General features: G+C 48.6%; 1 protein-coding gene across 1 annotated transcript in view; it reads right to left on the bottom strand.

Moving 5' to 3' along the window:
* Nucleotides 1–12,541, bottom strand: part of PPP1R16B (protein phosphatase 1 regulatory subunit 16B) — a 118,010-nt gene extending 105,469 nt beyond the window's left edge. The window contains exon 1 of the mRNA XM_003825887.3: nucleotides 12,407–12,541. The gene's annotated coding sequence lies outside the window, so the exon portion shown is untranslated. The remainder of the gene's footprint in view (nucleotides 1–12,406) is intronic.
* Nucleotides 12,542–18,031: the final 5,490 nt, after the last annotated feature.

The following is an 18,031-nucleotide window of genomic DNA, read 5'->3' as shown; positions in this document are numbered from 1 at the left end:
TAAAAGGAGACTCCTCTTGACATGCCCAAAGTCACAACTAGGAAGTGGCAGGGCTAAGATTTGAACCAAGATGTATCTGCTACAAAGCCCATGCAATTTTCACTACACCACACTCACCTCCTCACTTTCACACACGCTGTTTTTGTTTTGTTTTGTTTTGTTTTGTTTTGTTTTTGAGACGGAGTCTCGCTCTGTCGCCCAGGCTGGAGTGCAGTGGCACAATCTCAGCTCACTGCAGGCTCCGCCTCCCAGGTTCACGCCTTTCTCCTGCCTCAGCCTCCCGAGCAGCTGGGACTACAGGTGCCCACCACCACGTCCGGCTAATTTTTTGTATTTTTAGTGGAGACGGGGTTTCACCGTGTTAGCCAGGATGGTCTCGATCTCCTGACCTCGTGATCCGCCTGCCTCGGCCTCCCAAAGTGCTGGGATTACAAGCATGAGCCACTACGCCCGACCCACACATGCTGTTTTATGAGTGGCAGTACCCTTCTTTCTCTCCACCTGGCAAACTCCTCTTGTTCTTTGAGAGGTAGCTCAAGTGCTAAAATGACAATAGCTATCATTTCTTAAGGGCTTTCCAGGCACCGTGCTCAGCACTTGCCTTGTCTCATTTAGACAATATTGTCTCAATGTCTGTTTTTTTTTTTTTTTTTGAGATGGAGTTTTGATCTTGTCGCCCAGGCTGGAGTGCAGTGGTGCGACCTCTGCTCACTACAGCTTCCGGCTCCCAGGTTCAAGTGATTCTCTTGCCTCAGCCTCCTGAGTAACTGGGATTACAGGCACACACAACCATGCCTGGCTAATTCTTTTTGTATTTTTAGTAGAGACAGGGTTTCACCATGTTGGCTAGGCCAGTCTTGAACTCCTGACCTAAGGTGATCCGCCCGCCTTGGCCTCCCAAAGTGCTGGGATTATAGCTATGAGCCACCACACCTAGCCTCAATGTCTTAATATTGCCTCTGAATTGTTCTTTATCTCTCCTGTGCCAAATGGGCTTTGTTCCACTCTCTAGTCCCAAGGCATTTGACCACATCTCTTCTGTGGCACTCAGCACTCTGGTAATTGCTGGTTTCAGATCTGCCTCTTCCATTGGACTGGATGCTCTCAGAAGACAAGGGATATGTATTGTTCACCTTTACATCCCATGATAGCGCCCCCCAGCACATGGTAGGTATTCAATACGTGGGAGAGGGTGGACAGGAGGCTGGCCAAGAGACTGAAAATTCACGAAGAATTTCTGTTCTGCCATGAGAGAGTGGTCCTTTGACTTAGAACAAGAGCTGTAACATCAAACTGGGCAAAACAGACTTGGCTAATGGGGGAGGAGGGTGGGCCCTGGGACCAGAACCAGGACATACCTCGCCTGGCCCCTGCCCTTTGCCTCCTGTAAGAGGGTGGACTAAGATTGTGCTGGTCTTCACAGTCCCTTTTCCACTCTGCATGCTTTGCAATTGGCTCTATATATCGCTGCTGAGGGGATTTGTTGTAAAACAATGGTTAGGTTCATTCCACAGCGCTGATTCAGTTGATTTTCTCAGCTGCTCCTTGTGTTGTGTTGCTTTTAAGATGTCTCAAGTGAATGAAGAGCTATCTAGGACAGGTGGGCCCAAAGAAAATGTATATAGCTAAGGCTTGGTTCCCCCCAGGTGGGTCGACCAGATGATCATACGCCTTTCTACATGGACCTATTCTTTTTGAGAAGGAGGTCCCTTTACAAGACATAGACAGATGTTTGATGTTCATTCATTGATTGAAAACCATTCTATGGATCCACTCTACCACAGGCCTGTTCAGAGCACACCTGCTTGTAATCCCTGTGGTAAACAGCCTATTTATGCCACCTACATCCAACCTCTATGAGCTTCAAGGTTGCTGATTTTTAAAGCCAGCCTCCTGTTTCCTTGCTCCCACTCTATCTGGACCAACGTACAGATCTGCCCGGGTTTGAGTGATCGGTAATCAGTGCCAGCTGCAAACTCAGCTGGGTTTCCCCACAGGCTCCCTCAAACAAACCCTATTTGTAAACATGGAAACTACCAAAGAGACTATTCTAAAATTACTCACCCCTTCCTAACTTCCCACTTCTTCTGCTGCCCCCACTAAGGATAAGCTCCATTCTTTTTTTTTTTCTTTTTGCTTCTAATCAAGTTGTTTTCTTTTGAGAATTTCAAGCCTCCTCACACCCTGGGACATAGTGCACACGGTATTTTATGAATTCATTTGTGATATTAATGAATATAGAGTTTATCAAACAAAAGTTAGCTAAGCTTATGCATTTCTCTAGCACAATGTGAACCATACGGTTTTGCTCTCATTTTATTTGTTCATTTGTCTGCCAACTCCAGGAGATGGGATCAACCTGAGGGCAAAAGCTGGTTTCATTTAATTTTGTAATCCAATTCCAAGCATAAGGCCAGGTACAAGGTAGTTTCTGAATATTTGATCATCATTATGTAGGCATAATCCAAAGGGTCATAAAATCTAAAAATTACTGTAGAACCTTATGCACAAATGTTCTGCTTTATATCTATCAGACTGACAAAAATGAAAGTTACTTAATCCTCAGTGCTGGAGAATAGATGGGGGAAACAGTCATACACTGTTGAGGAAACAGAAATTGGTTCAGCCTCTTTGGAGAACAGGTTAGCAATGTCTATCATAGTTGAAACTGCCAGGAATTTTCCTTATGAATAAAATCATCAGTATGTAGAGTACACAAAGATATATACACTGTTCAAACAAGGATGTTGCAACATTATACATTTGTAGGAGGAAAAAAACTGGAAACGATCTTAGCCATCATCAAGAAACTAGAAAACAAATGATGGTACATTTTTATCACTGGACTATCAGATAGCCTTAAAGATCCAGGTATATCTGTGTGTTGGCATGTGCTCAGATAAATTAGCTGAAAAGGAAGATCTCAGGAGAGTTTTGTATAGTTGTGTTAAAAAGAAAAATGGATAAACATGTAAATGAATATGGGTTTATATATGCATATGAAATTTATGGAAAAATACATAAAACATTTATAGATTTATTCCGGGGAAAAGGGATGAGTGGCTGAGAAGATGGGGAAAGTTTACTTATGATACACTTATATACTTTGTGTAATTAAAAAGCATGACATACAGCCATAGGAAAACAAAAGCTTAAGTTTATATATAAAAGAAAAAAAATGAATGACATTTTGGTGAAAATCTTCCCTATATTTTTATAAGGTAATTGGCAATGTTTATAAGGCAACATTTCCTCTCTATCCAGTCCATGGGATAGCCAACGACAGCAATAGTTCCAGAAAGAAAACAGGAGACAGAGAAAGTCACCAAAAAGAGTCAAGAGACCTAAAGAGAATAAGTGTCAAAATTTGTACATTTTACTTGTTCTTGGATGTGAGGAAATAAAGGCAGTTCTGACTAAGAGTCTGAACTAAGACATTCTGAGAACTCTCCAGGCTGGCACAGACTCTGGGGCCAAGAAGCAGAGACTAGGGATGCCCAGGTAAGTAATGGCCATAAGTAACCTAGTGAACAAAATGAATGACCCAGCTCCTGGGGACATAATGACACAGTGCTTTGCTCACCTATTTCCCTAGCCCCTGAATACTCCTAGGGACTAACTCTAATGATAATAATGCCATAAGAATAGTTGGCATGTATCAGGTACCTCCTACCTGCCAAGCAGAGGCTAAATGCCTAATCATATCAATTTATATTATACTATTATTATTCCTGTTTTACATATGGGGAAATTGTGGCTCAGCAAATATACACATGTAACTTACTCAAGGTTGCAGTAGGTGCTGGAGGTAGGAATCAAACCCGTACCTGACTCTAAAGCCAGCCAAGGTCATTGCTAGCCTTCCCCCCTCTGAAGGAAGGACAAGAAAAAAGGTACTCCCTCAGAGTAGGGACAGCCCCATAAAGAGAAGACAGCATTTTTATGCAAAGAAAGGGCCAGAGAGTGTAATGATTCAGTACAAGGACTTTGAAGCCGGATGTCCTGAATTGGAATCCTGACTTTTCCATTTACTGGCTGTGTGACCTTGAGTAAGACATTGAACCTCTCTGCTTCACTTTCCTGAACAGTAAAATCAGAGTAGCACTAAAGTCACCCCTGGCCAGACACAGTGGCTCATGCCTGTAATCCCAATACCCTGGGAGGCCGAGCCGGGTGGATCACTTGAGGTCAGGAGTTTGAGACCAGCCTGGCCAACATGGTTAAACCCCTTCTCTACTAAAAATACAAAATGTAGCCAGGAGTGGTGGCGGGCGCCTGTAATCTCAGCTACTCAGGAGGCTGAGGCAGGAGAATCACTTGAATCCGGGAAGCAGAAGTTGCCGTGAGCCGAGATGGCACCACTGCCCTCCAGCCTGGACAACAGAGTGAGGCTGTGTCTCAAAATAATAATAATAATAATAATAATAATAATAATAATAATAATGTCACCCCTTAGAGTTGTTAGGAGGTCTAAAGGAGTTAAGTAGACAGCACCTGGCTCATAATAAGTACCAAGTGATTATGATGAATATTAAGAAAAAGGTGCCCTTCCCTCTAAGCAGATGCAACCCTGCAGGGTGCAGAGCTTGGCAAGTGGATCACAGGCTAGATTTCAGCCTCTCCTTTAGCTGAGTGCCACTGTGCCCATCAGCAATACACAACTCTACAAACTTACATAGGTCCTGCTGAGCAATTAACCTGCATGTACTGGCAGTTCTTCCTCCCACCTTCCCTTCCATCAGTCTGGCTGTGAATCAGAATCACCTGGCACACTTTGAAAAAATACAGACTTTCAGGGCCCTATATTGGCTGATTCTAACACAGGTGGACTGGGCTAAGGCCCAGGCATCTGTACTTCTCACAAGTCCCAGGTGACCAGATGACCCAGGAACAGCATGTACCTGGATACATGTTTTTGAAAGTACTCAAAGCTCATCATTCTAGCTGACATTCTGGCTGTCTGAGTTGCTCCTTGAGACCAAGCATCCTCTTTGTCAAGTCTGGTCCCAGGCCTGGGCACACAGAGAAGGGGCACAGTGAACATCTGTGACTCCGCAAGCCAGCCAGCACAGCAGATGGCTGTGCGAACAGGCACAACAGGCTGCATTTGCTTTCATGCTTAAGCGGTTTGCACCAGGGAACCCTCACCTGTAGACTTGGGGTGTCCCATACCCTTGCTTCTCAAAGTGCAGTTCACAGACTAGCAGCTTGACACCCCCTGGGAGCTTGGTAGAAATGCAGAAAACTCCATACCCAGCCCTACTGAGTCAGTTTCTGCATTTTCGCAGGAAACCAAAGGGGATCCATATGCAAGTTTGTGGATATGCCCTAGATCCCTTCTCCCTATCCAAGTAAGTTCTAACCAATGGGCACATCTAACCTGTTCAAACAACCTTTGGGGCCAGTCTTCTCCTTCAAACTCCTACAGAGACCCAGAAAAACAGCACAGTCCCTTCAACAGCCCAGACTCGCACTTAGCAGCCAGCCTAAGGCTCCAGGTGAACCTTCACTTTAATAAGTTATTTATTTCTAAGTCCATATTAAAATAAACCTTCCCAATAAATTGAAAAAGAGACACCTCTGGCCTCTGTAATTCCAGGACGTAAAACACCCTCCTCTTTTGTACAGAATTGAGACCCCTGCTTTCCTGCCTAAAGCCATCCAGGGACATCAAACGGTCCAAAGAAAACAAGCGATGTCTTCCTGTTGGCCAAGCTTCAAGTTATCAGGCAGATTTCACACTGCAGCTTGACCTCATTAATCCAAGGCCTATCACATTGCTGTAAATGTCAGTGGAAAATAGCCATTCAGTGGGTTTCCTTCATTCCACTAGAAAGGGACAAAACAGGAAGCTGACATGCAGCTGTGCCCCAGCTTGGCAAATCCCAAGGGCCCAGCTGACAGCACCTATGCTCCTCTGCCCCAGCCTACTTTCCAGATAAAGACGGGTCCTGTATCTACATGAGTAAAATGCAGTGGTGATGGCAGGAACAATTCAGATAATCTGGGCCCCCAAGCCCCTGCTTGGGAAGGAAAACAGAGAGCTCGGTCTGAATGTCTTTGGCCTGAGTTACTAATTGGCTGTTCGTCATTCAAGTTCATCTAAATCTCTTCTGCCTATTCAAAATGTTCCACAAGCTAAACCCCTGGGACTCCAGGGGACATAAGGCCTTCCAAGTCCTCATTCATTCCTTTAATGCATATTGATTGTCTCCTGTGTGCTGGACATCATGCTGATCACGCTGGCCAACTGGAGACACACAGCTGAATGAATTGGACACAGTCACGGACCTTATGGGGCTCATCGTCCAGTGTAGTCTTTCTTAACCTCAGCACTATTGATATTTGGGATCAGATAATTTTCTGTTGTGGGGGTGCTCTCCTGTGCACCATAGGATATTTAGCAGCATCCCTGGTATCTACTCACTGGATGTCAGCAGCTCCTCTCCCCCACTATCCCCCGAAAAGTTGTAGCAACCAAAAATGTCTTTAGACATTGCCAAATATCCCCTGGGGAGGGTCAAACTGCCCCAAGTTGAGAACCACAGGTCTCGTGGATGAAACAGAAGACTAAAAGAGTAATGCTCACATATAACCATATAATCACAATTATAAGTACTGCAGAGAAAAATCTGCTGGATATTACATCAATATTATCTACAGCTTGGATGCCAAGCATTTTACATATGATTACAAATCCTTATGACAATTCAGAATTGTGTTTGTTAGTTACTATTTAGCAACTTATTGAAGATGCTAAAAATAGCAACTTATTTCTTCATCTTTATTTCCAGATGAAGAAATTAAGGTTCAAGGAAGTGAAAAGATTTCCCTAGGCCTCAAAGCCAGTGGAGGCAGAGCCAGGATTTGAACCCTGGCCCCAAACTTTGCCCCCATGTAAAAGGAAATGTAAGCCTGTGTTTGGATGTCCTCTGAAACAGGGAGGGTCTGTGGTCATGTGATGCTCTGACCAGCCATCCTAAAAGATTCATTCATTCCTTCCTGGGGCCACCGTGGGGCTCAGCCACCATCTGCCACATCAATCAAGCTGCACATTGCCTGCATCAAGGCACATCTGTGGGCGAAGGAATGCCATTCTAGATTCTGAGACATCCAAGAACACCTCCCCACAAAGCGTCTGCACCCAGGAATTTCCCCAAAGTCAGGTTACATACCCAGAGCACACCCCACTGTGACCCATCTCCAAAATGCCTACTGCCCAGCGCCCAAAGGTACACAAAGCAAAAGAGGCCAGATATTCTGCAGTCAGCCTTAGATTTACAAAGTGTGTGAAGAAGGTGGTGAAGGATAGCACATGGCAACTTTGAGATGCCCCCCAAGACGTGAGTTCCTGTCACTTACAAGCTGCATGCCCTTTAGCAAATTGCCTCACCCTCTGTGCCTCGGTTTCTCCCTCTGTGCAGTGGGGGATAAGTGCATTCATTTCAACGGATTGGTATGAGAATTCAATGGCGATGCAAGTAAAAGACCTCTGACAGTGACTAGCATCCAGAAATGCACTTGGTGCTATATCATGATCAATCAGTGAGTCAGGTCATGACGTTTCCTCCACTTCTACCCTCTTCTCTCAGGTGAGAAACTGAGTCCCAGGAAGAGAGAAACAAGTGCAGAGGTGGGAAAAGCATCTCAGGAAGAGGGAGTGGACCTCTTCTTCTTCGTGCTTCCTGGGTGGAATGAAGAGGGAAGGATGGTGAATGTATGGATAGTTGAGCAGAGACCAGCCCTTCCTCCCATGCAAAAGTTAATCCTGAAGTTTCCTGGACAACCCTCACTAGAGAACCACCCTCCAAGGAAGGTGCAGAGGGACTGCCTCGGGTCAGTGAGTGTTTAATCCTTCGGGGCTCCCGGCAGGATAGCCTCTGCTACCTCCCTGGCCTTGCTTCTGCCTCCATCAAACTTTCTCATGACTCTGCTCCATCAGCAACTCCTCCCACTGCTCTCCAAAAACATCCAGCACTTTTAAGCCTCGGTGCCTCTGCACATGCTGTTCTCCTGGCTAGGGCTGCCCTACCACCTGGAAAACTGTCACTGAAGGGCTCAACATGCTCTCACAGCAACTTTTGCCCACCTGTTATTGGCAATAATAGACTAATAATAGCAATGAACATCTGTGAGCACTTATTAATATCTAGAAAGCCCAAGCTGGGTTTTTAAGTTTTTTGGTTTTGTTTTGTTTGTTTTTTTTTTCGAAACAAGGTCTTACTCTGTTGCCCAGGCTAGAGTGCAGAGGTGCACGCAATCATGGCTCACAGCAGCCTCCACTTCCCCCGTTCAGGTGATTCTCCCACCTCAGCCTCCCAAGTAGCTGGGACTACAGGTGCACACCACCCACCGTGCCTGGCTAATTTTTTGTATTTTTTGTAGAGACGGGGTTTTGCCATATTGCCCAGGCTAGTCTCGAACTCCTGGAGTCAGTCTGCCCACCTCTGCCTCCCAAAGTGCTGGGATTACAGGCATGAGCCACCGCACCTGGTCCAAGCTAGGTTTTTTATCCACAGTGTCTCACTTCTCTCCTCACATCATCATCTTAGGGAGGTGGCTTATCTGCTTGAGAGGTAAGGCCTCTGTCCATCCTCACCCAGCTACAAGGTGGCAGCTTCAAGATTCAGACCTGGGTCAGCCTGAGCCATGTGGATCTGCTCATCACTCTCTCTTCTTGCTGTTGCAGCCTTTATCCCACAGTGTCCTCATTATCTGTCTCCAGGCCTGCCTCTCCCCATAGAGGGAGAATTCTGAGAGCTGCCTCATTCATCTTGAAATCCCTTGCTAAGCACAAGGGCTGGGATGGAATAAACGTCTTTTGAATGAACCAATGAATCCTGGAAAATGGCAGTCAGCTGAGAAAGGCTAAGTGGCTGCTCACAGACTCCCCGGGGAAAAGCTGGTGCTAGACTCAAGTTCCCAGGAGTGAGCCCCCACCCCCGCCCCAGGAGACAGGCTGAGAGGCTTTCCCTGTCCTGATGGCTACAGGCAGAAGAGACAGGGTCGCACTCACTCCCCACCCTAGCACTGGAGGAGGTGGGACCTTTGAGAGTCCAACACAAAGGAGGAAATAGTAGTGATGGTGACAATGATCATTTCCTGCATTCCTACCCACACTAGATGCTGTACTGAGCACTTTCTTTTTTTTTTTCTTTTTCTTTTTGAGATGGAGCCTCGCTCTGTCACCCAGGCTGGAGTGCAGTCGTGTGATCTCGGCTCATTGCAACCTCCTCCTCCCGGGTTCAAGCAATTCTCGTGCCTCAGCCTCCCAAGTAGCTAGGACTACAGGCATGCGCCACCATGCTGCACTAATTTTTGTATTTTTAGTAGAGATGGGGTTTCACCATGTTGGCCGGCTAGTCTCGAACTCCTGACGTCTAGTGATCCTCCCGCCTTGGCCTCCCAAACTGCTGGGATTACAGGTGTGAGCCACTATGCTCCACCCTAGTACTGAGCACTTTCTATGTGTTAATGGTCTCATGGAATCCTTACAATCCCACAAAGTAGGCATTGCTGTGATACCTATTTTACAAATGAGAAAACCAGACTCAGAGAGATTAAGTCATGTATACAGGGTCACAGAGCTTTTAGGTATAGATCCCTAATTAAAATTAGACCCCTCTGGCTCCCTCACTCTTCATACTCGTAGCTTTCTGTAAGAGGCAGGCTTGTCCGAGCCCTTCTTGAAGCCCAATTGCTAAGATGCACTCAGGACAGTGAAGGTTTTCCTGGTCTCTGCTGGAAGAGTGCCAGTTGGGACCTCCTGGTCAACAAATGTGACAAGAGTCCTGGGTGCAGGAGGGGTGGTGGCTAGGTTGGGAGAGGGGAGGGAAAGGTTGGGGGGATGGGGTCCCAAGAGTCCAAGCACAGCACCTGAATTCAGGTATGTGCCTTCTGCCTTCTCCTAAACCAGGTTGGCTGCAGCCTCTGTTGCTCCACTTGGGGCATGGAGCTGGTTTTGAGAGGAGCTGAGCCCCAGTTTTCCCATCTGCAAAACGGGAATCAGTAATGCCTACTTCATGGGGTTGTGAGGATTCTGTGAGGCCATCACACATAGGCCTAGTTTCCAAAGGGCTCAAATGGGCTCTGCAGAAAGGAGAAAGGTTCTGGCTTTAAGGAAAAACCACCTGCCTACATCAGTATCCTCTTAGCCCTGTGGCTCAAGCTCCTGAAATGACTTAACAGCTAGATTAGAATTTAACCTCCACTCCGTCAACTACCAGAGAGAGCAAAGTCTGAGTGGGCACAGGGCCTTGCCTACCGTGTCTTTCTAGGCCATGGGTGATCTGGAGAGCACAGATGGCACGGGGCCCCTGACACATGAACCACAGAGCCACTAATGAGTGTCACGGTGGTAGGAGACCAAAAGAGGGGAAAGAAGACATTACAGAGGCTGGGAAGAGCTGGAGCCAGGAAGGTTCCAGGACAGGGGAACACTGTTAGGTAGACCCCAGTAGACAAGTAGGCACAGAGTTGACAGTCCAGGGTGGCCTGGTTGACATCTTGCCCCCAGCATCCTGGGGACTCAGCCAGGAAGATGGGATTTGGGTGACAGGTGGGAGAGAAGGGCATGGGAGATTTGTGTGGGAAGGGCCGTGTGAGCAGGCAGCCGGCTGGAAAGATTTGCTGGCCCCCACCGGCCTCCTGCAAGCTGGCTTTTTATGACAGAGCTGGGGGAGGAAGATGTGGAAACTCCCCCAGCCCCGCAGAACCACCCACCAGGGCTCCACTTCTGCACCTGTCTAAGAGAGACACGCCCCACTCAAAGCCAATCCCGAGGGCGGCCAGTATTGGCCAAGGAGTGTTCATCCTCCCGCTCTGCTGCACCCAGCCTCTCCTTCATCTCCCCACAGCCTGGCGGCTGTTAGCCCCGTATCTTAGAGGCAGTTGAGACTCCAGAAGCCAAGTACCTTGCCCACGAGTAGACAGCTAGTCGCTGGCTGGTCTAAGAAGCTTTATTACCAGCCTTGGAGGAGGCCTCCTAGATGGACGGTTTTTCTCCGGTGCTTCACCAGCCGCAGGAAATGGCAGGGTACACAGGGAAATACCCCTGCGGACTGAGGCCGCCATCGGCAGGCCCTTTCCAGGGAGAGCCCTGCGGGAAAGGGCGCCTGGTACCTCCGGGCCCCGGGTCCTCCACAGAGGGTGATTCAGAGGCGGCACCTGGTGTCCAGAGCCGCGGAGAGCTGGGGGGCGCTTCTGACAGTGAGAACAGGGGCCCTTTATGTGAAATGCAATCACATGGGCGCGCAGGCAGCTCGGTTTTCGGTTCCTAGAAGCGCTGATGAAGCCACATCCCTCTCCCTCCGCTCCTGAGGTGCCCGGGAGCACCGGGACCCAGGCCTGGCGCGCGGCAGCGGCGCAGCCCTGGGGTCTCAGGAGGGCCAGATTCAAAGCTCTCCCAGGCTCGATTATCCGCCAAGGGCTGGGAGCTGCATCATCAGCATCTCCCGTGAAGCTGGAGGCCGGGCCGGGGTGGGGGAGCGGAGGAAGGGAGTCTGCATGGGGGAAGGAGGAGGGCAGCGAGCGCCTGCCTCCCGGCTCTCCACCCGGGGCGGTCTGGGCAGCTCAGCCTGGGCACTCCGGGTGACCTTGGGGAGACCCCTCTGGGCGACCTCTCTGGGGCGGCTGCACGTCTCCGCCCATCCTCGGCGCCCGGGGGCGCTCCTCCCGGCCGGAATCGATGAGCCGGAGTCGCCCAGAGGGGAGCGCTCCTGGCGCGGGGGACCCAGCCGCCGGCGCACGGGGCCCTGGGAGAGGCCGGGCGCGCCCCTCCCGGGGAACTACCACTCGCGGGGTCTCCCCGGGCTGGCTGGTGCTGTCAGCCGGATCCTGAGGAGGGGCGGGTCTGCAGGTGGAGGCGCCTGCCTTGGGGATCTTTCCCGCCCGGGCAGGAGCGCTCTCTGCGCCCTGTCGCTGCCCGCCGGAACCAAGCCCCGCCACGCGAGGGGGCGGCACCACCATGCCCGGCCGGGAGAGTGGGCGCGGGGGGGTTGTTTGGTGTCCGCTGTGGCTCCCGCCGCCCGGCATTGCACCCCCGGCAGACGGCGGCCCCATGAGTCCAGAACAGACCGAGGACCCCACCTCCCCGCCCCAAGATCGGTCTACGACGGCCGCAGCCAACAACCTGCCAATGCGCCCCCTCCCCTGGCCTCGTCAAGGAATTGCGAGGCCGGAGAGAACGCCCCCATTCCAGCCCGACTCCCGGACCTAGCGCTCTCGGTACCCGTCTTTCCAGAGTCCCCACACTCCCATTTATCTCAAGCTATCGTCCCTTGGCCAAAGCGCCCCGGCCCCCAGCTAGGTGATCGCAGGCTGGGACCACCTCCCCGCCCCATCCTCATCCCCCGCCCTGCGAAGCCGCAGAGCGCAAGGAGGGTGGTGGCGCCGCCGGGGAACTCACCCGCTCTCCCGAGCCCTGCCCCGGGCGGCTCCCGACCCCGGCTGTGTCTGTGGGTCCCCGAGCCGCAGCTGCTCCAGCGGCGACAGAGCTGGCTCTGCTCGGCCGCGAGCCTCCGCGCCGCCTCTCGGCTCCTCCCCCAAGGCGGGGCCTGAGCTCCTGGGACTGGGGTGGGCGCGCTCAACCCCATCCGGCTTGGGAGGCAGCGCGGGACAGGGTCCCGGCGCTCTCGGGTGGGGACCCCTCTTCTGAGCTGCAGGAAGTTGAAACCGGTTGGGACGCGGCCAGGCTTCGGAATAGTTTTCCTAACGCTGCCCCCTCCTCCAAAACAGTTTTCCTAACCCCCACCCCGACCATGGAAAGAGGGAAGCCAAGGACGGTATCCCTGCTCCCATTTGACAGACGGGAATCCTGAAGCCCAGAGAGGAGTGGTAACCTGCTCAAGGTCACACAGAATGAATGCCAGGGCCAGGAACTCAGGGTTCCTAGCTTGAAGGCCTGCGCGGCCTGAGTCTGAAGGCTTCCCAGGAGGTCCAGGGGCCGGCCCTGGCCTTGCGCTGGGGACAGATCTGTGGGGCCAGGTCCCCCAGCTGCTGGGGCCGAGACATGGGGGCTGTGGCCTGCGGCGTGGACTCGCATCATTTCCTCTTTCTGGAAAGAAGGGAGGTGAAGCGCTGGAGGAAGGAAGTGGTCGTACCTCTGCTGACGTCTGACGCCCTTTGAGATGTGCAGGATGAAGATAGGGGCTGCTTCCCTGAGATTTAACGCTAAAAATAAAAAGCAAAACATACCCGGTGGCTTCTGTCACCTTATTCAAGCCTCTTTCTGGGGCTGAAGGCCTCTGCACTCTGTGCACCAGCCTTTCTTTACAACACAATGGGTTTAACTATTTAAGTTGCTGAGAGTCACCCCCCACCATCACCACCCCAGGAAGAGAAGAGAAAGTTCATAAACAAAGCGGAGAAAACCTCCCCAAACATTCTCTGGAATCCACATTTGCTGAACCCTGGCCTTAGAACAATAGGTTTCTCTTCTCCACAAAGGCCTTGTTTCCTGAGCTTTCCCGGCCTACAGATGAGAGCCCTAGGCACCCCAGGGCCAGCCAGCTGGGGAAATTCAGAGTTTAAGTTTGGGGAGTTTGGGGATGGTACCCAGTTAATTTGATTCTCAGCTGTCATGTTTGAGGAACTCGCCCGAATCCTTTTTTTTTCACTAGCAATATTCTTTTGAGGCCACCAGCATCACCTGAGTTTAGTGATTTTCTGTTTGCTCAGTCACCTTTCTTGGGGGAGAGAAAATCTGTGGGTTGAACTTGTTCCAGGCCCCCAGGCCCTCTCCAGGAACTGTAAGCCCCCTTCAATGGCTCCCTGGCTCCCTCTCAGTTCATTAATAATCCAGTTGTGAATGACACTGTTTCAGGAAAAGCAATTAGACAGTAGAGCATGTGGGGAAGACTTAAAGCCATGTTTAAAATAACCCAAGGGAATCATTGTTCTCCGAAGAATGTTTCCATTGATTGATAATGAAGAGCCATGGGCTGAGAGGATGGGAACCCATCTCTCCAAGGCTTGTGTGGCACTTGGGGCCTGTGTTCCTAAAATGAGGCCTTTGGAGGGAGGGGGCTCCCAACTCCAATGTCATGCTGTTCATTCACCTCTCACACTGTGTTCGGTATCAAAAGTTAAAGTAAATTCAGAATAAGTTGGGGGACTCACAAGTCCTGATTTCAAAACTTACTAGGAAACTTCAGTCATCAAGGCAGGGTGGTACGGGTATAAGGATGGGCATACAGACCAATGGAATAAAACTGAGAGTCCAGACAGAAGCCCTTACACTTACTGCCAATTGATTTTCAACAAGAGTGCCAAGACAATTTAATGGGGAAAGAATAGTGTTTTCAAAAAATGGTGCTGGGACAACTGGATATCCACATGCAAAAGAATGAATTTGGATCCCTGCTTCATACTATATGCAACATATAGATCTAAATGTAAGAGCTAAAACTATAAAACTCTCTGAAGAAAACATAAGCCTAAATCTTCATGACTTTGGATTAAACAGTGGTTGCTTAGATATGATACCTATAGCACAAGCAACAAAAGAAAAAAAAATAGATAAATTAAAAACTTTTGTGCTTTCAGGGGTATCATCAAGAAAGTGAAAAGTTATGGCTGGGCCTGGTGGCTCACACCTATAATCCCAGCATTTTGGGAGGTGGAGATAGGAGGATTACTTGAGGCCAGGAGCTCAAGACCAGCCAGGGCAACATAGTGAGACTCTGTCTCTACAAATTCTTTTAAAATTAGGCAGACGTAGTGGTTCATGATTGTAGTCCTAGCTATTTAAGAGGATTGCTTTTGCCTAGGAGTTCAAGGCTGCAGTGAGCTATGATGATGCTACTGTACTCCCGCCTGGGTGACAGAGCAAGACCCTGTCTCAAAAAAAAAAAAGAAAAATAAAAATAAAAAGAACAAAAAGAGAGTGAAAAAATAACTGTTATAAGCTGAATTGTGTGTCCCCCCACCCCCATTCATATGCTGAACTGTACTGGTTATAGTCCCGGAACCTCAGAATGTAACTGTGGATGGAGATAAGGTCTTTAAAGAGGTGATCATCTTAAACTGAGGCCCTTGGATGGGGCCCTCATCCAATGACTGGTGTCCTCATAAGAAGAGACACTAGAGATGCGCCACACAGAGGAAAGACCAGAGGAAGGCACAGGGAGAAGAAGGTTAATTACAAACCAAGGAGAGAGGACTCAGGGCTGGGGGACCAGACCTGCCAACACCTTGATCTCAGAATTGTAGCCTTCAGAATTGTGAGGAATAAATTCCTGGGGGTTTGTTTGTTTGTTTGTTTGACATAGAGTTTCACTCTGCTGCCCAGGGTGGAGTGCAGTGGCACGATCTTGGCTTACTGCAACCTCCACCTCCCAGGTTCAAGCGATTCTCCTGCCTCAGCCTCCTGAGAAGCTGGGATTACAGGTGCATGCCCCCACGCTCAGCTAATTTTTGTATTTTTAGTAGAGTAAGGGTTTCACCATGTTGGCCAGGCTGGTCTCAAACTCCTGACCTCAAGTGATCCACCCGCCTCGGCCTCCCAAAATGCTGGGATTACAGGTGTGAGCCACCGCGCCCAGCCAATTTCTGTTGTTTAAGCCACCCAGTCTATAGTATTATGTTATGGCAGCCTTGGCAAATTAATACAATATCCCACAGAACGGGAGGAAATATTTGCAAATCATATTCCTGGTAAGGGACTTATATCTAGAATATATAAGGAACTCTTACAACTCTATAATAAAGAGACAAATAATAAAAAATGGGCAAGGAGCCTGGGCAACATGGCAAAACCCTGACTACTAAAAATACAAAAAGTTAACTGGGCATGATGGCATGGGCCTGTAGTCCCAGCTACTGGGGAGGCTGAGGTGGGAGGATTGTTTGAACCTGGGAGGCAGAGGTTGCGGTGAACCAAGATCACACCACTGCACTCCAGCCTGGGCGACAGAGCGAGACCCAGTCTCAAAAAAAAAAAAAAAAAAAAATGGCCAAGGGATCTGGATAGACATTTCTTCAAAGAAGATAGATATACACATGGCCAAGATGCTCAACATCATTAGCAATCAAGGAAATGCAAAGCCACAATGAGATACCACTTCATACCCACTAAGATGGTTATAATAAAAAAGATAGGCAATAACCAGCATTGGTAAGGATATGGAGAAATTGGATCCTTCATACATTGCTGGTGGAAATGTAAAATGGTGCCGCTGCTTTGAAAACCAGTATGGCATTTCCTCAAAATTTAAAACATAGAGTTACCAGATGACCCAGCAATTCTACTCCTAGGTATATACTCAGGAGAAATAAAAGCATACATACACAAAAATTTGTACACAAATGTTCATAGTAGCATTATTCACAACAGCTAAAAAGTGGAAACAACCCAAATATCCATCAAATGATAATGGATAAATAAAACACGGTACAATCCACTATTACTTGGCAATCAAAATGAATGAAGCACATGCCACAACGTGAATGAACCTTGAAAACCTTGTGCTGAGTGAAAGAAGCCAGTTCCAAGGCCATACACATATTATATGATTGTATTTATAGGAAATGTCCAGAATAGGCTGATCTATAGAGACAGAAATCAGATTGGTGATTGTCTAGAGCTGGGAGGGGGTTATTGGAGGCAAATGGGGGGTGACTCAAAAAGAGTACCAGTTTTTCTTTTGGAGGTGATAAAAATTTTTAAAATTGATTGTGGTGATGATCACACAACTATGGATATATTAAAAACCACTGAATTACATACTTATAAGCCAGTGAATTGTATGGCATGTGGATTATATCTCAATAAAGTTTTTCCAAAAAAAAAGTTAAACTATGCTCTCATCCTCCACACCTCTCTCTCCTGTCCACAGGCAGGAAAGTCTCTTCCTTTATTTTGGAGGTCATCTGTGGTACCATCTGTAGTAAGACATTAAGGGACAGTCCAAGGCCACTGAATATTCTACGAGGCTATGGGAAAATGTTTGAGGGCCGCCAAATAAATAAATGGGCTCCAACATACAAAATCTAAACATTGATGTTTAAAAATATAGAGTTAAATGTCAACATAACTTTAGGTCAACCGGTCAACAGCAACTAAGTAAATTCATAGTTCCATAGAAATTATACAGAAGGTAGGCCGCGCGCGGTGGCTCACACCTGTAATACCAGCAGTTTAGGAGGCTGAGGCAGGCAGATCACGAGGTCAGGAGATCGAGACCATCCTGTCTAACACGGTGAAACCCCGTCTCTACTAAAAATACAAAAAATTAGCCGGGCATGATGGCGGGCGCCTGTAGTCCCAGCTAGTCGTGAGGCTGAGGCAGGAGAATGGCGTGAACCCGGGAGGCGGAGCTTGCAGTGAGCAGAGATTGCGCCACTGCACTCCAGCCTGGGTGACAGAGCGAGACTCCGTCTCAAAAAAAAAAAAAAATTATACAGAAGGTAGAATTTGAGTGAATTATATAGTTGCTATGAGGCAAGGTCTAGAGATTCCTGAGTCTGTGAAAAATGAACTAATTCCAGTGTTTAAAGGGATTCATTCTAGAGGTTATCTGAACCAAGGTCTTTTGTTTGTTTGTTTTTTGAGACAGAGTCTCAGTCTCTCACCCAGGCTGGAGTGCAGTGGTACGATCTTGGCTCACTGCAACCTCTGCCTCCTGGGTTCAAGTGATTCTCCTGCCTCAGCCTCCTGAGTAGCTTGTATTACAGGCACCCACCATCATGCCCGGCTAATTTTTGTATTTTTAATAGAGACAGGGTTTCCCAGTGTTGGCCAGGCTGGTCTCAAGCTCCTGGCCTCAAGTGGTCCGCCCAAAGTGCTGGGATTATAGGCGTGAGCAACCACGCCCAGCCTGAACAAAGGTTTTTGTTTTTGTTTTTTTTTCTGAGACAGAGTATCACTCTGTCACCCAGGCTGGAGTGCAATGGCATGAGCATAGCTCACTGCAGCCTCTGGCACTCAAGTGATCCTCCCATCTCAGCCTCTGAGTAGCTGGGACTACAGTCGCATGCCACTAGGCCCAGCTAATTTTTTTTTTTGAGACCGAGTTTCACTCAATTATTTTTA

This window comes from Pan paniscus, chromosome 21 (genome assembly GCF_029289425.2).
Source record: "Pan paniscus chromosome 21, NHGRI_mPanPan1-v2.0_pri, whole genome shotgun sequence".
NCBI lineage: Eukaryota > Metazoa > Chordata > Mammalia > Primates > Hominidae > Pan > Pan paniscus.
The sequence above is the reverse complement of the archived record's forward strand: the minus strand, read 5'-3'. Positions and strand labels throughout refer to the sequence as shown.